At 37.3% G+C, this 26,961-nt stretch overlaps 1 long non-coding RNA gene across 1 annotated transcript in view; it reads right to left on the reverse strand.

The window, feature by feature from the left end:
- LOC135313173 (uncharacterized) overlaps positions 1-26,961 on the reverse strand; it is a 242,739-nt gene that overhangs the window by 148,613 nt on the left and 67,165 nt on the right. The window contains exon 2 of the long non-coding RNA XR_010372798.1: positions 25,648-25,880. This is a non-coding gene — a long non-coding RNA (uncharacterized LOC135313173). The remainder of the gene's footprint in view (positions 1-25,647; positions 25,881-26,961) is intronic.

The raw sequence follows: 26,961 nt of genomic DNA on the forward strand, positions 1-26,961 counted from the left end.
CTTACTAACTGAAAGAACAGATAATATACAGTAATAAACACCCCAAAACAATCTAATATACTAGATATGCAATTATACCTCTGAGTTCAAATTAAAAAAAGTCCCATTAAGTAGGCTTGCACTGCCCGCCTTTCTCCTCCTCATGTCCTCATTCTCCCTGCCCTACCTCAGTTTCCCACCTCACGATACTTGCCCCTACACTCTCCAAAATTTAGAGCTGCTGATATTTCAAGGAAATACTTTAAGAAAAGTTGAGCCAGGCAACAAAACTGATATCCAATTGACAGAAACATCATCTGTCTGTGAACCAGTAAAGAAAACATCTTTATAGGAAAGTCTTACTAAGCCCTACTTCCAAACAAACAAAAAAAGCAATCCAATGAACTCTAATGAAGTCTGGTATCTTATGGATTTGTGCCCTGTGGTTGATTGACCTTGATGCGTATTGAAGATGTAAGCTCCAGCTGAACCTCCTTCTGAGCCTAGGACAATTATCTCACTCTTACTGGATAATCAAGTAATACAGCATCTCTTTCATTTGGCCATGTTATCCACCTGCATATTTTAATGTAGTTTCATCTTTAAGACCTTTATCACACTGTCAGGAATGGTCAAAATAGATTCTTATGGCGAAAATATATCTAAAAATTATTAGAGACAGAAATACCATGTGACTTCAAATATCTTGTTTCTCTGGGAAAAGACTAAAATTATGAAACATACATTCTTTCTACACATGAAATGGATTAAGTGTAACTTCTGCGGCAAGGGCATCTTGGAGTCTTTCTGATTCCTACAACTTTCCTCCACAATTACTCCCTTAAATATTTCACATGCTAGCAATCCTCAAACTTCATATAATCTAGCTCCTCAACTTGACACCCCCCCCCCCTTCCTTCTTTTTAAGGTTTAACTACACCAGAGACCCTAGATTTAAATTAATGCAAAGGATGTCGATTCTTGCTCAATTGCCAGAGTTCTTAATATTTTTAAGTTATGGAAATATTTTCTAATATTTCATTTCCATTTATAGTCTTTTTAGCTACAACATTAAAGTCCATAGTGAATAAAGGGAAATATAATTCCTTTTTGTTCTTAAACAGTTTTCTAAATCTCTATGAAAAGCTTAGACATTATATTCAAGTTTTTCAGAAATAAAGGTATTTAAAATCTTTAAGAAGTCTTAGATCAGCTACAACAGTGTTGAGTAGGATCTGCAAAGCAAGAAATAAAAGACAAATAGCTACTACCCTTACTTACAATATGCATAATATTACTCCCAGCTTGACAAGCCTGATTGGCAACTTTTTCCTCATTTTCACAAAGCCCCAACAGTTGCTTAAAAATAAAAATTAAAAAAAAAAAAGGTAAACCAAATAGAAAGGTTTTTAAACAAAAAATGAGCAAATCTATATTTGCCTGATAATAGTCATAGTACATTTGAAATTAACTACCAGAAAGCCAAGAAAACAACCTGTGGTAAAAAAAGTACACGGCAAAACTGCAAGGGAATGGGGAAGCTTGTCCCAGTTTCATAAGAGAGAACTATAGGGACTATGCTCTCAGTAAACAAGAGTAGCAAGTAAAGACTATTGAAGCTACTTGAAGTTACCTACACTGATCTTTAGCATAAATGCTGAAAAATAAAAAAATCCCCACAGATAATCTTATCCTTCATTTAAACAGAGCAAGGAAAATGATAAAGGAAACACATTCAAATGTTTAGTTCTCATAAAACCTGGAAAAACTAATTTGATTATGAATTTCCAGCTATTGAGACTTTTTTGTCCCTTCACAGTTGCAAGGATTATTTTGTTTTCCTTTTTAAAAATTTATATTTTTTTTCCAGATCACAATCACCATATCTCAGGAAACAGAGGACTGTAAATCCAGTTCTCCTTGGGTGCCTAAATATACAGTTTAGGAAAAAAGCTACAGATCCAGTGACAGCTACAAAAAGTACAAAATATCTCATTGCTCCCCTTACAGAGATAGTATAACATATGGTTAGCGTGGGGCTTTTCTCATCAGCTCAGACTGACGCAAAATGATCCAGTTAGAGTCAATTTGCATGTATAATATCAGAGGAGAGTGTCTACAGATTTATAAGCCAAAGGAAAAAGTATTCACAACTTTGGGAAATGAAAACTTGGAGGTGCAGACAGCTTTAGCTGATCTTAAGTCCCATACAGCTACTAGCTAATTCTCAGTAAGTCATGCAGGGAATTAAACAAGCAATTCCCATCATTATCAAAGATTGCTGCTTCTCAGAGTCTTTATGTGTTTACTAATAGCATCCATTTAGTACAGCAGGTGAAATGCTGATTACTTTATTTCTTGGTCATTCTGAAAACCTCCCACTGCATTTATTTTGCATATCCTGCTTTCCTTCATCTGAAGATGAAGGCCACTGAAAAATCCTCAGGGATACAAGACTATGGCACAACAAATGAGCATCACAGCACGCATACATTCCAGGGCATCAGGGCGCAACACAAAAATCTTCTCAACAGTCCATTTACACACTGTGAACTAAATTCAGTCACTGTATTTGTATATGAAACTTCTGCCTACCCCTGCAGGGCTGATACGTGCTTACGCAAGAGTCCACTTCAACCTTTGATTGCTTTACCATCTAGTTCATAATTTCACAGACACAAAAATACGCCATTCAAACACTTCAGAAGCATTACATGAAGTACAGAGAAGAAATACTTCAGTACACTAAGATTTAGTAAGTTGCTCTCCTGAACAAGGGCCAGATCCTGCACATTCTACATCCCCTACTGAGCGAAAGTAATCTCAATTTGCTACTAGAGAAAAATAAAGTATAAGTTATTCATTATTTCACGCCTTTCTGGCTCATACGCTCTCGATAGCTGCTTTCCTATTCTCTTACCAATGCTTAGATGTAAACAGTGTTTTGTCAGGAATACATACAGATCACAGATTTTGCAAATAATGAATAAGTTGACCTACACAGGGAAAAGAAAGGTGATGTTTTCAGTTTCATGTTGCCTCTTTCAACGCTGACTTACATTGAAAAAGGGAAAGGGAACCCTGTTGCGTGATATGTAGTTCTGATTTCATTCTGCTTTATGAAGACAGGCATGCAGAGACTGAAAAAAAAGAAATGCAAATTTAAACTCAAGGATTTTCCATAGTACTCATCAGCATAGTACCTTAGGCTCCTCTCAGATAAGACTTTCAGGGATTTTACATAGTCTCTGGTCCTCCTTTTCTTCTCTTGATTATAAAAATCGAAATTAAATGAGTTGCAGCTCTGGTCATCCTGCTCAATTCTCTTTCTATATAAATACTTTTTTACTTTTTTTTTTTTTTTTTGGTAAAAGCATCTGCAACACAAGCTTCCCAACCAAAAATCTTACTGCTTACTTGAAACAAACGTTTTTAGTAATAGATGCTGAGGTACAGCTCAATTCCTTGTTTTGTCTTCCCTCTTCCCACATTTTGAAGAATCTCATCAGCCTTTCCCACCTCCATCACCTCCAGACACTTATTTTTCTTATAGTAAAGTGGGAAAGACCTGCTAAACAGCTAGTTTGTAATCTGGCATGTTGCATAACAGAAGTTGTTTAGCAGACTTCCGTCCTTGCTATTCTCTGATGGTTAAAAAAGTAACTTCACGGGCTTTGCTAAGCAGTGTAGAAACCATGTAAAAGAAGATGTGATCAAATGAATCCCTTTCAGGGACCATTTGCCACCAAACTTAGTTTATAATTCATCTATTCTCTGATACCGGGAGTTACACTATCCTGTAAGGTACAACTGTACTTCCAATGCACTACTTAAATGTTAATGGAGTGCAATTGCTCATATCCATATTTTAACAGGCTTAAGTACATCAGTTTGCTCACTTCTACAAAGAAATTTATCTCAAGATAGAAGAAAAAGTCTACCAGAGAAATTCAATGACGTTAACTACAAACAAACTATACAAGGTTGGCTAGTGCAGTGAGGTTTGGTGTTGGCTTTTAGGGTTCGGGCGATTGGCACTTTTTTTAAAATGTGGATTTAAATATGTGACCATATTATGATTCGCTGTGCACTTCTAGCTCCTAACAGTCAAGCAGAAGATTGGGAAATCTTATGCTTTTGAAAATTTCTTGTTCTTTAGGGTTATTTGAAATGTTTTTCTCCCTCTCTAAATCCACTTTCTGTTATATATAAACGTGCCTGTTCATTAGCTTACAGCTGATTTAATTAGACTAGATTATTTTGACCAATTAATGGTGAAATATGCATGACTCATATTTCGACATAACTTGCGCACGTTGAGCTTTCAGAACAGAATTGAGGCACTTTTGGATGTTGACGAGACCATATACATATATAAATATGTAATATCGAACTCTGCAGCAGTCAAAATCAAGCAAAAACTTAGACTAAAAGTTTTTAAACCCTCCAATACCACCAAACACAGACAAGTTTGCTATCTGGTTCATTGGCCTCTCCATCACAGAGGCATTTGAGGCAGACAGTTAAACAACTGAAGCAAGGAAATAAATATCTGACCATACCAGTAATGATGCCAACAGCGCAGGAAGAAGCAGGTGCAAGCAACGGGTATGAGAAAGAACTTGAGGGAAGATGTAGCGATTGAAAAAAAAAAAAACAAAACCCACCATGTAGTGATGCTAAAACTTCCTATTTCGCTTCTGTCATCCCCAAAAAGAAAACTAAGTTGTAATCTCCAAAAAATCAAGGCTATAGTTTATTGCATCCAGCGGAGGGTAACAAAGCTGGTGAAAGGGATGTCCCTTGAGGAGCTGCTGAGGACTTTGGGCTTGTCTAGTTTGGAGAAAAAGAGGCTGAGGGGTGACCTCATTACTCTCTATGCCTTCCTGAGGAGGGGAAGCAGAGAGGGACCTGTTCATCTCTTCTCCCTGGTATCCAGTGATAGGATAGCCTGTTCCTGGTCAGGCATTGGAACAGGCTGCCAAGAGAGGTGGTGGAGTCACCATCCCTGGAGGTATTTAAAAGACATGTAGTCGCGACACTTCAGGGCATGGTTTAGGAGACACGGCGGTGTTGGGTTAATGGTTGGACTTGATGTTAGAGGTCTTTTCCAACCTTAATGATTTTATGATTCTAGGACTCATGGGAATGATTCAAAGCTGTGCCAGGGGTAGTTCAGACTTGACACTAGAAAACAGCTCTTTACAGAAAGGGCGGTCAAACACTGGAACAGGCTTCCTAGAGAGGTGGTCAGTGTCCCCAGCCTGTCAGTGTTCAAGAGGCATTTGGACAATGCCCTTAGCTCGCTTTAACTTTTGGTCAGCCCTGAATTGGTCAGGCTGTTGGACCACATGATCATTGTAGGTCCCTTCCAAATGAAATCTTCTCTTCCATTCTACAGATGCAGTAGTCTAATAAGCACCTGAAGACAGGAATCTACAATTTTACTAAGCAACATCAATAACACCAGAGGTGAGGGTGGGATGGGGAATTCTTTTTTGGATAAATATTTCAATTTTCTTAGCTGCCTTATCAGCTTGATCAGTCTCCTTGTGGTCCGTCCTTTCTTGTGTGCTAAGCAACAATTCTCACTCAAAGGGAGTTGAATACAATCAACTAGCTGTTCACATGGATGAGGGCCATTTAAGAAACCCATTTGAACTGCTGCTATCACACACGAGAAAAGGCAACATAAACCAGACGTGCACTGCTTCTAGAAGAGTCACTTGACATCTCAGGTTCTCTTGGATGTAACACAAAATCTGGCAGTCTCTGCTGACTGTGTCAAATGTGGAGAAGTAATTTTAGACAAACTTTCATTTAAATAGATCCGGTGATTATGTTGTTAAACAAGTGATGAGCCAATAGCCTCATAAATTCATATTTAGAAGACAGAAAATGAAACAAAGCCCTTCATCCAATTCACGTGGTACATAACCAGAACTAATGGCAATAAGTAGTCACCTGGACAAGACAATTCAGAACATGAAAAGGGAGGAATAAGGGCTTTATAAAACTAAGATGGCTATCCATACAACAGAATAGCCCACTCAACCTTGCTGTATAACAGCTCAATGTATTTTAAAGTGTCTATAGCACAAGGAACAAATTATTATTTTGAAGGCAGAATATGCTGACTTAAAGCTCAGACCATGTGCTTCAGAGCACACCTAACAGATTCTTCATCAGCTTTGGCAGCTAACAAAGAGATTAAAATTGTGGATTAACGATAATAAAAACAAAAATATACCAATTCTTCATGCAGCCAATACAAGAAAATATAGGGGATATGATTTCTAGACACAGTACCCAGCTGAATTGCTTCTTCACTTCTTTATAGAATTACTTGTTTATTCAGTACTGAAAATCAGTTTCTCTCTGAGGTGCAAAGAATTCCTATAATATATATAATGAGGGACAAACAATGAAGGATATATATATAAAAAAGTGTTGGGGTGTTGTTTTTTATTGGCTGAGAAATATATTTTGAAACACTGAATAAGTCTCTTCTAAGAAGGGTTTGCATAATCTTACTTAGGTTCTTCAAGCATGGGCAGAAATCATTACAGGTACACCAAAGAAAGGATATCCTTAGAGGAAAATGCTACCCTCAGGTAGTTTTATCCCACATAATCAGAGGAGAAAAAAATCATTACTTTCAAGTGTAATATACTACTTCGGAATATTTTCCCAGAAGGAACTGTGGAATTCGTTTTGCAGATGTTTCCTCCTTTTGTGAGTGACTGCGTTCCACGGCAGAAAGGAATAACTCTTCATACAGAAGTCAGAATCCTGAACTTTGCTGCAACATTAAGGACTGAACAGGTGCATACATGTAAACAAACATACTCTCTGCTTAGGGTTTTTAAATCCAAATATTTCTGGAAAGAAATATGCTGGAGACAAGTCTGAGCAATAAGCTCCTTACAGTTTGTGAGTCATCGAGTCTCTGATGACAAGAGCTATGAAAATAAAGAGAGCAAAATTTGCCTTTACAATGCAAATGTGATTCTTCAAGACAAAGACACCCCTCCACATACAACTTAAAGCACTTTAACTCTTGACCTCACTGAAGCTACTCTCAAATCACAGTGCTGAAAGGGGGAAACAAGTAGTGTTTCTTGAGATTTTGACAAATTTTCACCTAGGATGTTTGGGTCAGACTTCAAAAGGCATTTAGTTACCTAATTCCCATTAGTTTCACAGTGAGAAAAACATACAAAGACATTTCATAGTCTGGCCTTTTATTTATACTGAATATCCAGGGTTTTCTCCCTTTATAAACAAGTTTCTTGTTGCTAGTTGTGCACAGCCTATTTCCAAAATTTCTTTCTTTTATCTTCAGTGAAACAGCTTTTTGATTTCTCTCCTTTGTTCTAATGTGTTTAAGGCAACAAAGAATGCCTTTTCTTTTTTCGGCCCTTCAGCTACAGAGGGCAAAGGAGAAATGAGAGAGCTCAAACGCCTTGTTAAAATAAGTTTGCCTATTTATGACAAATGAGAAATTATTAAAACAGCGCTACCACAGCTACAGATAAAAGAAATAAATGATAGGATACAAAAAGAGCAAATGTCTTATCAAAACATTTTTAATTTTGCATACAGTACACTGATGTGCTACACATACTATAAAATTTCTCCTTCCAAAAGCAACAGCACATTCTTTGCAGCTACATTTGCATTAGAGCTGAATATCCCTAAAGGCCAAGACACGGCAAGATTTTCAGGTGAAGCCTGGAACATCGCAAACATCACCTTAAAATGTTTAAAACAATAATTTGCATTGTTTTCTCTTTATATATATAAACTTCTTACTACTCAAGTTTTATTAAGAAAAACCTTTCCTCCTACATCAGCTAAGTAATGAGCCAATACGGTATACCAAAAATGTACTGGCTACTCTGAGGACATTACCCTTATCTTCCTTACTGAAATTGACAATATTGAACCCCCCAAATATATGTTAAAAAACTAATGTGTTTCCCAGCATCAGTATTTCCCAACTCCCAGATTACTGGTATTATATTTGGAATTTTTTTCCCTCTCATTTTCTGTCTAAACAATGCTTTATGGTTTTACCAGATAATATTAAAACAATCATATGCAACTCCCAAGGAAAAATATCTGAATATATTAGAAAACATTCTCTAATATAATCATCCCATGATATTAATAAAAATTGAAATAACCAAATTTAGAGGAAGTTTCAAAGCCTGATTTGAACTCCCTTTGCTAGTCTTGTTAGTCAAATTCTGTTAACTACTAAAATATTCTTTTAAATTGATCTCTCTCACACACATTATTTAAAAGATAAAATTTAACACTTATCCATCATGAAAGTGCCGTGTTCTTTTGGGCATTATCTATCACCAAAACCCAAACCATTATGAAATACAAGTCTATTTTCCAAAAATTATTTCAAATATTTCTGAAAATGAAAGCTACAGTAAAATCAGGCTAACCTTTCTCAAAACTAATTTCCTGCATAACCTAATTTTTTTCATCAACCTTTCTGTTAAAACAACTCTAAGGAAAATGAACAAGAAGTCACTTAGAAACACTGAAAGCAGAGAGGTTGACAGAAGCATACCCATCTGCTTGTTGACATGAGCTAGAATAAGAAAGCAGCGCTTTTAGACTCCCAGACACAGTCCACGTAGCATCTACAAGCTCCATTTTCTGGACTTGGTACTCTTGTCCAGACGCATTTTTATAATCTTTTATAGCATTATTTTCTGGTGTGGTTAAAGAGGCCACAACAGTTTTACATGACCACATATGGGTTCCTGAGCAGATGACCTGTTTTCTTCTGATCTTAGTTCTACACAGTGAGACAGGGTTCTGATCCTACCTTAGCAAACTAATAATTAACCAAGAAATTTTAGATCAAAATAATCAACTTACTCCATTTTCCTAACTTCTGGTCTTATAAGTAATTAGCAGAGCTTAATGGGCAGCCAAATGTCTGCAGAAGTAGATAAAGTGTGTAAAGGGGCCTGTCCCTATCTAGAGACACATGATGTCCCTATCTGTATGGTGTGCTTATGATACTGTGATTATATCACAGAAACATCGATTAAAACTACAGACAACAAACAGAACACGTCTGATTTCTACAGTTTTTAACTTAACGCATGGCAGAAGAAGCATATCCTTAGGAGTTCTACTTACTGTATATGAAAGAATATACACTCAACAGCAATATATGAAGCCTCATTAAACATGTTGTTCTGGCTGCAGCGTAACTCATTATTTTTCCTTCAGGCACTCATCAGTGTCCATTCCCCTCACAAGCATTTAACTTAGTCTCATATCTGCCAACATGGCTTCAACATATAGTTAACCCAGCGAGCACTTCCCCGCACAAGATCCAGATTAAAAGACAGGCAAACCCCCTGCTTGCTTTGCCCCCTCACTTGAAAACTTTGACTGCACAGGAAACTCTCCTCAGTACCTCCCATCCATGTCAATCTCAGTTTCCTACATTAACTTTTCAGTTTAATTATCTTTATTTCCCCAGGAAATATAATTTCCCCTATATGGAAATTTACTAGTACTTTAATTAAATCAATGAAGGCTTAAAAAAAAACAGTGTCTTTGCCTGTATGAATAAGTTGGAGTTTTATTAATATACATTTCAAAGATCCAAAAGCACTACTGTTGTCACTAAGTCCAGTTTTTCTCAAGCTGTGGGCTATAATTTCCAATGGGGTAATCAAAAGTAACAGTGGATTTGAATTATTAAAAACAAATCATTAAAAGAAATCTTTAAGAAAATTAACAGACAAATTTAATTTACTTAGAACAAAAAGAAATTCTTGAGTGAGCTAAAGTAATACTTGTTTCTTACTAGCAGCATCTCAGTTATTCCAAGGAAATAAATTAACAATAAACCTTGTTGAGTGCTTAGTAAGTATGTCCAGGAGACAGTTTAGGTTATTCTCTTTTAGAACCACACTGAAAATACAAGCAAGGAAGGTGTACGGGGCTAACTTCCACATCCATGCTGGGCCTCAGCTGATGGAAAAGGTTGTTCTGTTGTCATAGAAAACACTCACTGCTACATAAATAAATCACAGCTATGAAGCTTTTCTTTAGCAAAGCTGTTTTCTTGCTGTCAGAAACAAACTATAGTAGAGTTGGGAAAAACTACATCTTTGGATTTCAGAAGCCTTCAAGGAGCCATTCTGTGGTCAGTGATGTGTCCAGTAACTAACCTGAGGTAAAGCAGAAGTCAGAAGCTAATCCACCTAAAATAAAATAAAATAAAATAATAAAATCCCCTGTCCCTTTCAATCTGAGTAATGAAATACCCAATAAAGGCTGTGAGCGTTCCACGTACTCTGCAAGTTTAAGTTTTCAGTGTGTTTCACTATTTGTATTTTATTGTTTTTAGTCACAGTAGTGATCTTAAATATAATTTAATTTAAAACTTCAAGCTGTGCAAACTATCACATAATTCAACAAGTATTAATTTAAAGAAGTAACAGCTTTAGTTTAATTTTAAAAGTTTCATCTTGCTTTGTAACTGCTATAGGCTTAAAGCAGAAGAGACACGCTTTTTTCTATGGGGCTGACCTGCTGAAATAATGATGATTATGTTATATTAGCTTTGTTTTAAGCTCTTTGCATTAATGCATACAGGAATTAAACACAAAGGTAAACAGAAAACTAATGCACCAAAGAATGACTTATATGGAAAGGCCTGGGTGATGAGCAGGAACAGTTTAGTAGCTTTATTTTCAGAAGCTAATATTGTTTATATCATAAACCTGGGATCCTGAAAGAACAATCTTTCAAGAAAATAAGCTCGTAAAATCTTTTTACAATGAGAAGTATTTCATCACTTCAGATGAGGCGTCCAAGCCATGTGATATTACCCTCTCCGTAATTTGGGTAAACCACTGTGGAATCAGTTGCTCTTAATAAACTTGATGCAAAAATCTTATTAACTGTAAGAAGTCCCTTGTCTCTTCTTGCCACATGTATTTCTTTAAATTTACAGTACTTAATTAAGCAAATCAACGAAAGATAATTTTTTTTTATAAGCTCAAACACAGAGGTGCATAACAATTTTCTGGGGCAATTGACAACAGATCAATCTTCCTGAGTCCTTTCAGAATCTGCTGAAATATTTGCTGAAAACACTCTGCGTCCTCAGGCACTTGCCTCAAAGAACAGTAAAAGAACAGTTCTGCTAAATCATTATTTCCACTGTTCCTAATTTCTTTAATCCACCCAGACTGCAGGAGAACTTGTCACGTGAACATATCTGATCAGCCCTATGCTGAAAATACAGCATATTTGCTACAGTACAGAAAAACAAATTTCTGTTCGCCCGCCAGTCAACAGTATAACTAAGAAATAGAAAAGTAAGCTGTTCACAGGCTGAAATAGAGCTCCTGTGCCAAAAAGGTAGTAAGTGAGAAAAACACTAGTGCAAAACATTACACAACTCCGTGACCTCTTGGATTCAGTAACGTGAAACACATCTCTTCTGATTGCCACCAAACGCAAAGGTACCAACACCGGGAGCTCAGCTCTCGCGCACATGCAGGCTGAGCTGTGACCCGGGGTGCTCCTGTGGTAGGGAGCAGGCTCCGCAAGGGTGCGGGGGCAACACTGGGCCACCCCAGGCCACCCCCACAGCCATGGGATCCCACACCACACACGGAGGCTGCTGCTTCTCTGTGTTGGGAGAGCAGGCAACAAGACAAAAACCTTCATGAAGCTCCCCTTTAAAAACAACTTAGGGAGGATGATTCAAGCTCCTGCCTTTTCTCCTTGGGATTTCCTCCACTGAGACAAAGAAATAAAATTTCAAGAGATGTTCTGGAGGAAGAACTTCTCATTCTCCACCACATGGCAAGCAGCCACACTAAGAGCTCCTAAGCAGCTGTTGATCCAAAGGGCAAGCAAATAAACACAGCAGCCAAGATAGCTGGATGGCAAATACACATTGCCTGGGAAACAACCACCTTCTAAAATATATTTTCTTAAGAACTGGGGATGGGGGAGGGGGAAGGACACATACACAAAGAGAAACAATACAAAAACTGAACATTAAATATATTTCCTTAAGAATCATGAGGAAAAAAAACCCAAACCAAAATGTTTAAAACTCTGCACATGGCAAGATTTTGTCCCTAAAATCAGAATCAGAAGCGTGCAACTTTGTGAATTCATTTGTCACTTATCATCACTTTACAAGACGTGATGATAAGCAGTCGTATCTGCACCAGACATGGTCACTACTGGCATGTCACAGCGAGGCTACATCAGTTCAGACACTTGATTTACCCTCCTTAACATGCACCTGGTAATATTAAAATGTTTCATTAAGCTGTTGAAGTAAAAACATTATGGAAAAAAGAATTTAACAACAAAAACTTCCATGTGTATTTATACTTTATTCACTCCTCTAACAGTCACATTGTAAGAGTACCTGAACTTTAAGTCACATTGGAGAGTACCTGGACATTTTACATACCACTAAGGGAAGATATTCTTATTGTATAAGCATATTTCCCCATCTGAATCTTTTCATTCTGCCTCCCTGAAGACAGCATGCTTTTGCATCACCAGCATAATCCTTCCTATGCTCTTTCGTATGCAAGTCCTTGTTCTTGCACTTAAATAGGTCTGAAGTTTGGGTAACGACTGGCAACACCACTGGCTCTGGCACTGTCACTTAATCACGAGCTCAAGCCTCAGACTAAGAATCCTTCTGCGTTCAGAAAACCTGCTTCTCTACTACCAAGAAATCATTTTCTTTAACTAATCTTAACAGACGATGGGACTAGGCTCTTTTCAGTGGTGCCCAACAACAGGACACGGGGCAATGGGCACAAGTTGGACCACAGGAAGTTCCACCTCAGTATGAGAAAAAACCCCTTCCCTGTGCGGGTGCCAGAGCAGGGGCACAGGATGCCCAGGGAGGCTGTGGAGTCCCTTCCCTGGAGACATTCACACCCCGCCTGGACATGTCCCTGTGCCCCCTGCTCTGGGTGTGCCTGCTCAAGCAGGGGGTTGGACAAAGTGATCTCCTGAGGTCCCTTCCAACCCCCACCATTCTGTGATTCTGTGAAATCGCAACAGAAGCATTAAAAGCACTCAAGGCCACTATCCTAATGAATGCATAGAGATCTTCAATGAAGTATAAGATAACATGAACTCTTCAGAGCAGTGAAAATGTGGAACCGTTGTTGGAACACACCTGCCTGGTAGTAACATCTGGCAAGACGCTACACCTCTCCCCACTATAGGAAGTGCTAAGATCATTGCAAGTAAATGTCTTCTGCAAATGGGGAATTGGACACTGTAAAAGAGCCAGTGAAACTAAGATGAACAACAAACTTAAGACAGAACAAGGAGAGCCTGTCACATATGGAGGGATCTCATCAATGTGTACAAACACCTGATGGGAGGGTGCAAAGAAGACAGAGCCAGGCACTTTTGAGTGGTGCTCAGTGACGAGACTAGAGGCAGTGGGCACAAACTGAAACACAAGAGGTTCCTGCTGAACATCAGGAAACACTGGTTTTTTTACTATGAGGGTAAGCGAGCACTGGCACAGGTTGCCCAGAGAGGTTGTGGAGAAACTCAAAAGCCATCTGGAAATGGTCCTGGGACCAGATGACTTCCAGAGGTCCCTTCCAACCTCACCCATTCTGTGAGTCTATGCTAATCACACAAGCATTCATGCATGCACCATAAGCCAGAGGTACTGGCTTATGGGTGAAAGTATATAAAAGTAAGGCAATATTAAAGGAAGACTGCTCTGAAACAGCACTGACAGTGCAAACACACTCATTTTTAATCTCTAATAAAATCCAACTGCTTCATCTGACTTGGAAGATTAGGTAGAGCATTTGCCAACAGCATTCATCAATCACAGATTTTTAAATAGTTAATAAAAAACTACATAGAGCTGACTCTTAATTTTCAATAGATTTCTTAAATCATTGCTCACTACTCTGTTCATAGTCCTTCAGAAGTCAATGAGTGGCAAGTACTTAATTCACGCAGCAGCACCATACACAGACACACTAATGCATAATTAGTGGGTCAGTTACACCTACAAAGTAAGCTTATGTGTTTTATTTAAAGACCATTTGCAATGCCAGATGTTTTATTAGCACCTAACACCTCTAACCATCCTTGGCCTAATGCATTAAAGTTTGAGAGAATATTTAATGTCAGTTCTTGCTGTGAAAGTGCCAAGGAGACAAGTTGAAGGAGGATGAAAAAATATACCCAGAATAATAACCAAATATTTTAAGAGAAAAGCTGAGGGAAACTTAAGAGGATAGAAAATCTTTTATTCCAGTTTTTATGTTTTGGCAAATACAGGTGACATGAACATTGTGAACAAAAGAAATACGGCTCTGAAATTACATTGGTGTTAGAAACTGTGTTTTTTCCCCTGCTTTTTACACAGTTTTTCAAGCCCTTGCTACGTGTGGTTGATACGTCCCCTAAGCTGCCCTATTCTCAACTCTTTAGGCTTATATCACTGGATCAAGAGAGTAACACATAATTTATCATGGAAGAGACTGCTTCTTGGTTCATAAAACCAGTAAATGAGCACAATACTGCCTTAAGTACTTCATAACAGGTTTTCAAAGTTTCCACTAAAGTAAGGTTTATCTCATCACAGCCTTACAATAATAAATGAAGGGCACAGTGTAACTTAGAAACTGTCAATAGCTACTTTCTAGCCTATTATTTCAGGTAGTTCCACTAGACAGGACTGAAGGTGTTATGTCCAAGTCTTGATGACAAACTTTAATGCGAAGTCAAGTAGTTTTCCCCGAAATTTGTAATTTGTTCTTTTAAATCTTCTGGGATTTGGGGGGGGAGCGGGGTAAGTAGAAGTGTAATCTAGGAACAAAACTGGAATCCACTGAAATGGCCACACTTCCCCCTTCCTTTTTTTTATGATTTTACAAGGAAAATCTGGGGATGTGTGCCCTGCATACGCACATTTGGATAATGTACAAAACACACCTATAAATGTTATATTTCCTGTACTAGAAAATTCTATTCTATTTGAAATGTAGAAATTTGTGTTCAAAACCAAAATAGGATTTTGGAGCAGAGCCACTGTCTCCTGTCAAAACAACCTACTCCCTTCAGAAAACCTTTATTAACATGTAAGCAGATGGTCAAAGGTATTGATTTGAACAGTAATAAAGAGCTACAGCTTCAGGTGTGTCTTAGATGTTAAACTTTACTGAAGAAATAACTCCCCTTTGGTTTCTCGCTTGGTTGCCCGAGACACTAATTCTCAGCTCAAAAGATTATCTCACACTTCACTAGCTTTGGTACCTTAGTATAATCATCTGCTGTGAACTTTTTCTGCACTTCACAGATACACTGCAGGGAACAGAGCAGTCATAAAAGATATTTTTTTTTAAAGCTATAAAAAGTCATCATAATAGCTACTGTTTTCTTTAGATTTCAGACACACTTTCCCAAATTTTATTTTAAGTATTATTCAGGGTGAATTTAGATAAGAAGCCAAAGAAATTGATTATTTTTTCCTATTCTCATGAAACAATTTCACAAGTCTTAGCAAGGTCAGCCAATGCACATAAAAGACAATAAGTCTTCTCTTTAATTGTGATTCATGCCATTTGATCATCAGACAACATACTTTAAAACACATTGCACATATATACTATATTTACTCTTATATTCTAAGCAAATGTATTATGTACATTTACATGTAACAGACTATGCTCTAGAGATACTCAGCTTGGTTATGTGTTAAATCTTAAGCTGTATAAATATATCTAAATATTAAGTTTTTATATACTAATATAATTTTTTTCTGCTGCCCTGCTGATACAGGAGTTGACTATAGTTTAGGCACACTGAAGCAGGACTGGCAGCATATGCTGAGATCAAGTAATCAACTTATAAGACCTGTCATCCTTCCTATTTATTTAATGGCTGTGAGAATACAGAATTATTCAGCCATTTGGCAGAGCATTTTTCTAAGATAACTATAGATATCTTTACAAAACTGTAAATTATATTTTATGTATAGAATTTTTATATATACACATTTATAAATATATAGAAACAAGAATGTACTTGTGCATTAAACCACAGAAATTCTCCCTGTTTATCCTCAGATATTCAGTACCAGAAGTACTCAGAACTCACCAGCAAAGCTCCTCTTGTCATAAAAACAAAAAGGCTGTATAAATTAGAGTTGACTGATTAGAAGACCTAACTCTTCAGGGTCATTTGTATGAGTTAGGGGTGCATAGCTGGAATTACAACTTGTTCAAAGATATATTCAAAGAGTTCACTGTCAAACAGGAATTTAATCAGTTATATACCTTTTTCTGTATAACAATGCTGGATTTCTTGTTTGAGTCAGGAATTTGTTGCCAAATATACTTTTCTAATGGGAAACACAGATTTGCTGAAACCTAAAATTTATTCAAAAAAGAAACCTAAAATACATTTGCCATAGTAGAAGAAAAAGCTTTCTGATTAAATGCAGAAAACCTAAATTCCACTCCAAAACAATTAATAGTCTAATTACAATACATGGAATCTATATGATATGATATAGTAACTTAATTTGGGTGTTCCATATTCAAGCAAGATCCACAAGTCTGTGGTGCCAGTTTTGGGGGGTTGTGTTTTGTGTTTTTCTTGGTTTGGTTTTTTTTAATCATCTGATGGAGTGTCCCTGTAGGAGCTGCTCCAGGGCTAAACTTTCCAGGTGGAAAACTTTTTCTAAAACAGCTTGGATTTAAAAAAAACCAACAACAAACAAAAAAGTATTTGTTTCTATTTCCATTAGCAAAAAAACCCAACAACAAAAAAAACCAAACCTAACCAAAAAGTCCCAAAAGCGCTGATGATCACTTCTTTCTAACAGTATTTATTGCAAGGCTGATAATCCAACATCCCCCTTAGACTTTATTTTTTAGAAAATTCTTCCTGTATTTTTTGTTATTTTCTCTTTTCATAATCATCATTATAGGTATCCCTGAGCTCTTCAAATTCTATAGCTGAGACCCAACCAGCACCAAATAGAAATAATAACCATAACTCCTATACGGTAATTCTGTTAACACATCCCAGAATGACTTCTGGCTATTCTGGAACAGCACCATACTGCTGACAGACTGTGGTGCACTGTTATCCTTTTTAGCAGCATTTCTGTATAGCTTATTATTCCCATCTTCTCACTTGCACTTACCTTCATTGATATTATTCCTCACAAAACTTTATTTTACCAAGACCATTTTGAAGTGCTTGCAACCCCCTGCACTACAATACCCCTTCAAGTTTTAATAAATATCTTTTCTATCACGGAGAGTGCTAGCAAAATCTGAACAAGGCTCAACCCATAAGGAATGTCCTTCCAACTTCACAATGAAAAACAAAGACATCTTCATCTCAGCATCTTGTCCATTTACCTCTTGATGGTTTGCTTCTGAAATGTAGAGAGGTCAGTGTAAGAAATCTCTCTGAAAACAAAATGTATGGCAGATGCTGCTTCTCACTTAACCCAAAAGCCCAGGAAAAAAATTAAATCAATTTGACACGGTTTGTTCTTGAAAATCCATGTTGGCTGTTTCTTAAGTCCTTATTTATAAAGGGATACCAGAACAAATTATTGAACATTTGTAAAAGAACTTATGCCAATTACATAGCTATAGTCCACTTCTTATTGTGACCAATGAAACAAAAGACTTTTGCCATCAAATATTTGGTTTCCTTTCCCATTTTGCAGCTTGCCTGTACCTTCCTTAACCTTTCTCTTCTAAGGAAAATTTAAGAAACCTATTTATTATGCATTTTGATCGAGAGTCTGGCTTTTACCCTATATGCTTTATGCTATTCCTTTACACTTATCTTTTACAGCACAGGTAAGCATCAAAACTCACGACTGCATCCAGCTGGACCCACGCCAATTCAAATTATCAAGACCTTACTTCAAAACTCATATCTTTAAAAATCAATATTCATAGCACTATGTTATGGATTCTAAGTAGATAGTATCAATGAAAACTATTTAGTCACATTTACTGCACAATTCTGAAGGCTTGAAACACTATGCAAATACAAAGGACATCTAAATGCAAAAAATCAGATGCAGCCTTTAATGAACACATCCTTTAATGTTGCACAATAATTTCAAAGTAGTGTTTGTTTAGGCTAGATGGTCTAATAAGATTTTATTTCTTCAACTGCTGTAATTTAATTTTATGGAAAATTATCTCCAAAGCCAGCACCCACAACAAAATTAAACATACAAAAGTTCTAGATAATCAGAATAAAACTGTTCTGAGAAAAGCAATTATCTAAATAGTTCAATTTCACTGTGTGCAGGACTCAGTGGGTTTTTCCTGTTTGTGTATTTCCCGAGTAGCACAGACTGGCACAGGGGCTAAAGCACAGCAGGGGCCAGCTGTGACTCACAACAAGTTTGGTCCTTGTTTCCCTAGTCCCTTATCTTAAACAAATTAAAACAACCCCTACCATTCTGTGATTCTTTAAAACAAAACTCCATGACGAAGGCAAGAGTCGAATGTCTATGAACAAACTCACTGACCCACGGCTTTGGTGCTGCCTCATGGCCCTGATGGGTATTTTGTAGGATTCAGATGATGCGGGCATGCAAAGGACACCTCCTGTCCCTTTTAGTTCTCAGGCAAGATATAGCCAGTACCATAGCCTGACCTAATGGCAGCCCAAAATTAATGCATTTGCTGTGGAAAATTGATTGTTTCCTTCTCTTTGCATTTACTATGAATAGAAGATATTCCAAGATTTTTAACAGGAAAAGACAGAGGAGAGGGTGGAGTGGCAATGGTATGACAGCATGAATGGCTTGGCTTTTTATAAATACCACATATATGAAAAAGAAACAAAACATGAAATAAAATATTTGTGTTTTCCTCATAATTTTTCCAAAAGCTGAACATGGAAAAGAAGAGAAAAGCTGCAGTATAATCCAGGCTAAAATATTTTTTCAGTGACAAAGGTTTCAGAAAAGATATTCCGCACAATTTTTCAGAGATACATCCCTAGTGTGAACATTTCATTTTCTCCGATTACCATAATATCTGCATGCTTAATTCACTGCTCACAACAGCAGATTGGTTTCTGAAAGTGGGAAAGTAACTGCCTACAAAGTGAATGCATTCAAATCCCTTGCCACTAAAATAAAATAAAAATAATAATAATAATAAAAAAAAATCAATAAACTGACCAATTTCGAAGCTGAGCTTTTTTATTACAAAGTAATGAAGCTTAGAATTTTGTCAACTCCCACATAGCACTGAGATCTACCAAGCAGTTAAAAGCAAGGAGAGTTTGGTAGATATTTTTTTAAATTAATCAAATGGTTCTGCAAATATATACAGATGTCCACAATTATTATGCATAAACGAAAATTTTTTCAAGCTATGTAGATCAGTAGCTGAAATTGGCTTACTTTGAAACTATAAATATGAAAAGTGCAAGTGGTAAAATGGTTTCACTACCTGAATAGAGGAACTTTCTAGTGTGATAAAGCCCACTTAAATACCAATAAAGCCATAAACTTCATTTATTTTACCTTGTATTTACAGAGACAAATTCAAACTGCTTCAGAACACCTATCATTATTTTTACAAAAATAGTGCCGCTTTTTGTGTAACACTGGCTGTTAAAGGGTTTCTTTTTCCTCAAAATTCAGAGAACAAACAAAAATCCAAAATCCGTACGCCTATCTGCTTTGACCAACTTCACCCATGTGCTCTGTGTATCTTAGAATTTTAACATTTGTTACTGTCACCCCTTTCAGTATTGACATCCAGCGTGCCACTCCGAACAGAGAGGTTGCCTCTTCCTCCTCCCATGAAGCAGGCCTGAAGGTATCTTTCTATTCCTTACGACAAAGTATCAATAAATTCATTCTATCCCACGGCCTGATAAAAATAATTATGATGTACTTCCTTTTGGTGGAACGTACGAACAAGTCTGTACCAAGGCACAGAAGACAGATGTTTAAAACTGCTCACACTTCCAGAACGAAGACAGCATCCTTTCTGCGATGGGCATTCTGATGCTTCTCTGGGAAACATGGGGTTATTTATCCCAACTAGAAATTTTGTTTTATGGAACGATACTATTTACAGATCCATTTGTCTTGTATTTCTTCATTGCTCGTTTTAATCTCGGTACATAGCACTAGCGACTTACAGCTTTGTTTTGAAGTTCAATGGCTACCTCCATGCATAATTATGTCAACACTTTTATTCAAGTCTCCACATTTTTAAGTTTGTCATATAGAAAAAGGAGAGAACACTTAATGTTCCTGTCTCCCAGAACACTTGAGCTTTTCCCAAATTTAGTTGCCGCTGATTGCACTGCTTGCCGCCTTCGCTTTCTTTGCCTCATTAATTTCTGATATCTGCTGCATGCCTTACTGAACAATAACATATGCTCTCTGATCTCCCACTCTCTCCTGCAACCTTTTCAAGTACACCTTGCAAAAGAAAACTAATTTGTTTGTAGGTTACCTCTGGAAGAATTACATTACATTTGGCAGAAGTGTGAATACTCACTCTAGGCTAAATGTTGTTTGCGCAACAGAGTGAAATTGAGTTTCACCTGAATATATTTGATCATGCATCAGTAAAGGATAGCTGTATTTTGATTTCTATATATCAAACGTGGTTAAGAATATATATCACCATTTTAAAAAAATTACCTCGTATGTATATACAAGTAGTACATTTTTGAATTATTCTTCTTCCATGTTCGAAGATCGCAGTGATTCTCCCAGTTATCCCATGACTCTCACTAAGAGTTCCTGATGCTATATACTTTGAGATACTGATATCCACTTTTAGACTTCTAAATGGCATTTTGTGCATTTTTGAGCTTCTCCCTCAAAAAGGCATTGTGAGTGATTTAAAAACCACGAGTGGCCCAAGGACTTTAACGGCAATATGAAATGTTCGGAGCAACACATAGGCATGTTACCCCTTAGGAAGGCGTAGGCAAGATTGAGAGTCTGCTTGTTGGTTCAGCAGCAAAACCCCTAAGCTGGAAGGGAAACTCTACAGCCCAACTGAATTTTATAGATTTTTGTCTGTGAAAGAGTTTATTTTAAAATCTTTAATAAAATATGTCATTCAATCAGAAAAAATATTTTTCTTAAACAATAAACATGTACACACAGATAAGGTTTCATTGCAGGCATTTGTGGGAAAACCGGACCTTCAATTTTAGTGACATTTTCATCTCCCCTGGAGTTTCATTTTCCCCTGTTTTTAACCAGCTGGTGTGCCCACATTCTTGCAAAACTGCTCATATCTCTAATGTTATCTACAGATAGGAGATTTTCTGTTGATAATATGCATAAAAAACAAGTGTGTCAAGTTCTATGTGCTCAGTTCCATCCTCTGCCTCATAAGTGGAAAGCTTTGCAATAGATTTTTTTTTTTTTTAAAGAGCAATAAACCTGCTCTCATTTCCATTTGACTACAAAGTCTATTAGCTTGCTTTATTTCCTTATGCTCCTTTAAAATAAGTTGAAATCTAGCTTCTGAAGACAAATCCATCTCCTCTTTTGTCATTTTGCTCTTCCTAGCAAAAACAGCCCTCATATATCTGCTTCCCTGAGGCTTTCTAGGGAGCCCTTGGTTAGCAGCTAATACTACCCTTGTCACTTGTACTGAGGGTACAGTTCTGTAGCTGCTGTGTATGCAGAACTGCCACCAAATTCTGCGGTGTTCCACAGCAAGGGCTGCTAACAAAGAATAGCGTCCTCAGAGTGGAGTTTTAGATGGATTTCTTATATCAGCACGTCACCAGAAATATAAGTATGGGGCCAAATTTTGCTACTGCCAATTCCCAGAAATGCAAAACACACACGTATTTTTGAGAGAAACCAATGTACCAAACAAAAGCACACACACAAAATGGTTTTCTACCATCATGGAACATAAAAGATAGTCACAAATAAATACTTTTGCCAGTGAGGGACCCTCGCTACTTGAATCTTATGAGGAGTGGCTGAGGGAGCTGGGGTTGTTTAATCTGGAGAAGGGGAGGCTGAGGGGAGACCTTATCGCTCTCTGCAACTCCCTGAAAGGAGGTTGTAGCGAAGTGGGTGTTGGGCTCTTCTCCCAAGTTACAAGTGTTAGGGCGAGAGGAAATGGCCCCAGGCTGCGTCAGGGGAGGTTTAGATTGGATTTTAGGAAAAATTTCTTTACTGAAGGAGTGGTCAGGCACTGGAACAGGCTGCCCAGAGAGGTGGTGGAGTCACCATCCCTGGAGGTGTTCAAAACATGTGTAGACATGGCACTTCAGGTCATGGTTTAGGCCTGGGGGTGTTGGGCTGATGGTTGGACTTGATGATGCTAGAGGTCTTTTCCAACCTTAATGATTCTATGATTCTATGAGTTTACAGCCTCCCAACATACAGACAGTATGCTCTCCTCATGGTCCATTTACAGTCCACAAATATTTGATGTGCTTCCAGAGCTTCTGCCCAATATTTTATTTATTGTAGAATATTTCTAGAAGATTTGAATTTTATTTCATCTTCATAATTTCAATGGACTGTTATTGCTATAAATGCTAAAATACTGCTCTACTAAAAGGATAGATATATGCTTATGCTAGACACAAAATGGCATAAAAACCACTCACCCAAACAAAAGCCCTTTGGAACAGAAGTTTTATGATTTTTTGAAATTAACGTTTCACACAAAACAGAAAGAATGGTTGTGAATTATGTCATCATTTTTGACCATCAGAATATTAAGAGACCATGGTGTTTTCCATCATTCTTTGTGAACCAGATGCTGAATTCTTAGGAAGTAGGTGGAAAAAGCCTCACAGTGCTGTCCATGCCTCTCCATACACACTCTAACTGAAACCAACAAAAAACAAACTTCCTCCCTAGCTAAGACCCACATCCAAACCTAAAAATAGAGTATTGTTTCCCTTTATGGAAGGGAAACCATGTTCATCCATACACAAAACTGAAGCCTGTTTACCATGCTATGAGCAATTCTAAAATTTTCCAGAAAGAAATGGTCTAAAGAAATGATGGGAAAGAAAATTAGAATCTATTTAGGACAATAAAAGATGATTACACAGCACATACAAAAGGGATGGTGTGTGTGTCATATTTTGTCATTTACCACCCCTCCTGTTTTGATACTTAAGCTGCACATCATTATGTGAGATGGTTTACACATCAAAATAATTTCCCAATTAAAAAAGGAAAAAATAGTTACAATTATTGTTCATATAACGATTCAATTAATAGGCTTCTAGGAATCATCTGTAGTCTGAATTTTAAGCTAAATAAAAAACCTGTAACCCTGTATGCAATTAATTTCCCAACATTACAGCAAGTTCCATTATGAGACCATTCACTTGACTGCGACTGAAGGAACTGACTGGCAAAGCTCTTGACCTCTCCAACAGTATAGAGCAGCCTTTGTTAGCAAATTCTTCTCCACTAGCTCCTCTGCAACACTTAAAAATAAATCAGACTGGATTCCCACACATAAATGTCTACTAAACAGCTAAAGGGAAAGCCAGATAAACTCCATACCACTAAAATGCTACACAATCAAAGCAGTAATGATAGCAAAAGGACATCATTCAAGCAGTGTCACTACACCCAAAATTCTAATAGTGCTACTAGACATACTGCTGAGGAAATTCCCATCAACAGTATGAAATATTTTTTCACACTTCTGAAAGCTGCTGCTGCACCATTTACACCCTCTGCCTCAGGAGTTTTAGGCAAAAGAATGAATACAGTATGCAAGGATTTTGGTGTCCATTCAAGAACCACATCTTAAAACATGGTTATAAGCAGATGTTTCATAATGAAAATGCTTCTTTTGTGCTAGAATTCTATGTTCTCCATAGACCGCAGAAACACAAAGGAAAAATCCTCGTTTATTTCAGCATGAGTTGAAGTAGTGTCTGCAAATCTTGTGAATTCCATCAATTTAAAATCCAACACAAATGCAGCAGGAGTGTTTAGTTGGGTTTTCAATCCTGTGTCATTGGGCTGTCATGTAAATTTTAATTTAGGAATCCCTACTATTATCGAAACTCAAAGCTGAAGAACTGCTTGGCTTTCCTGGACCAACATCGATCAGAAAAATCAGGACTGACGCATAATTTAAGCACATTTAATATAAAAAGTAACAGTGAACATGAATACCCTTTCAGTTACTTTTCTAAGCAGAACTGTCTGTTACTGTGAAGTTTTACTGCAAAGCATAGTATTATCAAGTATAGCAACCTTAACAAAACTTATAAATTTATAAATCATTAGAAAGTTCAACTTAAAAGCAAAGTAAGAAAAAATGAAGACGTTTTTTCTTGCTGTCACCTGTATCTCACCCTTGGAAACATTTTACTTCACTTTGTTGCTGTTCTTTCTCTGACCTACGCAGAAATCTTTGTATCCTAATTAACGTCACACCCTAATTAGAGTAGCTATTCAGTGAACTTCTTGCCATTGCTATCTCCATTATGTCAGGGATCCTTTTCTGCGTACACACAATTCAGAAAGTGAGGTATGAGAAAAGGGTTGTGAACTGCAAATGATGTACAGCCAAGACGGCTTCAGACCCAGCAAAAGAATGACTGCAGAAAATGTTTGAAAATGTTTATAAGAGTTACAAAGGCTATAGCAAATCTCTTCTCGTAACACAAGAATTAGCTGGCCTTTGATGAAGTGGGCCTAAGTAAGGAAATGGTCAGTATTTTTTCCCCATACTCCACAACACTCTGTGGAAGCTCTGGCACAGTACTTTTACTGGAAAATCTTTTAGAAGTTCAAAAAGAAATTACATAAATTAATGGAATAAAGATCTATGAAAAGCCTTTATTGAATACTATGTTTTGCATAAAGGAGCTGACTCAAATCTCTACACTGCTGATTATAGAAAGCTGAGACTCTTTTATAGGAAAGATCATTACATACCTGCCTTCTTTCTCTATTTTCCTAACCATCCCTTCTGACCACTGCTAGAAACAACGCAGTGAGTTAGGAAGACCTTGTCTCTCAGCCAGCATGATCATTCTTCTCAGCAAAGCACACACCTTTACTTGCCATGTGATTTAACAAGCAGGACACTAGTCCTGTGCTGGCTGTTCTCAAGTTCCAAACCATGAATTCAGTAACCGCCTTCCCTCTGGGTTCGCACAGACCTCAGATTAAACTAATGTTAATTACTGGTATGAAAGTATCAGCAGCTTTGACTTGGCTTTTTCCTCCTTCTGTGTCATATTCAAGGCAAAATACTGGATACTATATACCCAAAGAAAATTATTCATGATTTAGCTGTCATTTAAATTTAATGTTTCTTGCACTTTCTAGTAATGGAGTGGGTTTGTTTGGGGTTTTTTGTTTTGTTGTTTGTTTTTGTTTTTTTTACCCTGAAAAACTTAACATCAAAAGGGAACATAGCATATATATGGAGCAAATAATTTATTGCTCTAAATAAATCTTAATAATCTAATCAAAATACAACAACAAATAGCTATGATTAGTTCAGTTACTGTAATATGTACACTCAGGACCCACCTTGACTGCTAAACACAGAAAAGCCTCAAGTGTAATTCAATTAAAAGCTTTGTAGAGAAACACTTACTGGCACCTACCTAGTTTTCCATAACATTTCTCTGGCTCATCCCATGATCTTCTCTGACGTCCCAAGGCTGATGCTGCCAATCTTCTGCAGGAGCGGGCAGGGGCATCACAGAAACGTCACTATGTTTTCATTGGGGGACAAGGGACGAGGACCTCCTTGCTCAGTCTTGGCATCTTCCTGAGTGTATCCAAATATGCTTTCTTAACACAGCCTGTTTCCTCTTCATTGATTTCCAGGTAAAGTCTGCAAAAAATGATGGCATGCAATTTCCATTTTTGGTACAAAGTCTTACACTAAACATATAACTTAATCTGCCTTTCCATTCCTTGACTGCAAAATAGCATTAAAACACTGTTTTGCAAATATCCAAGAAATGTGCATATTATGCAAGGTTCTTAATATGGCTGGGCTCTCTGTACAAGTTAGTTTCTGATGTACTAGTGTCATGCAGACACTAAGTAATTATCTGGGATGTATGCAGGATGCACAGACACATCTCACATACACATACAGGTTTTCTCTCTAGTCTAGAAGAAAATATAGATTCAGATATTTTCTGAATATCTAGATATACTTTTCGAGACATATAGCTTATAAACACATTTCTCCACAAAAATAAAAGCCATCAAAATAAGCTGGTTAGTTTATCAAAGAGCTAAAGACTAAAACAAAGCCTGAGGTAGACAGCATAAGAGTCCTCATTTTGTAGTTCACATTCAAAATTTTGACCCTTGTTCTGTTTAGATTCTAGACTATGCAGAAAGACTACAAATCTGATCTTTCCAGCATGCTCCGTGTACCCGCAGGCGAGAGTGGTTTCGGCTTCTTTCTACCTGAAAAAAAATTATGTAACAAGCCCTGAAAGGTTTCACAATTCTCTTTGGAAAGGTGGACTAAAAAAAGCAAAGGGGTGCCAGACAGATCTCTGCACAAGGTACTGATGCACATACGAGGAGGGAAACTGCAGACTGTTGGTTGGAAAAGTATATGGCAAAATGCTTCGTACCCCTTTGTGCATAAGATTGCTGAAGCTTCTCCACAGTGTACTTGCAACCTTTTAACTCTTGCTGGATTTATAACAGTGATCAGAGAACCTTCAGAACTTAACTTCAGATAATAATCTCAACACTAAGCTGCTTATCAAAAACATCAAACCTTTTGCTACTCTTTACTGTGACTCGTATCTTTCTTGTTTCCCCATTTGCTGTGATCACTGTTTCAATGCCCTCCTTCCCCCACTCCGCCAGAGACAGCAGCACTATTTCCCTAAAAAGCTCATGGTTCTCCACCCTCCTCTCCTCTCTCATCCCCCCTCCCCCACTGA

This window comes from Phalacrocorax carbo, chromosome 4, assembly GCF_963921805.1.
Source record: "Phalacrocorax carbo chromosome 4, bPhaCar2.1, whole genome shotgun sequence".
Classification (NCBI taxonomy): Eukaryota; Metazoa; Chordata; class Aves; order Suliformes; family Phalacrocoracidae; genus Phalacrocorax; species Phalacrocorax carbo.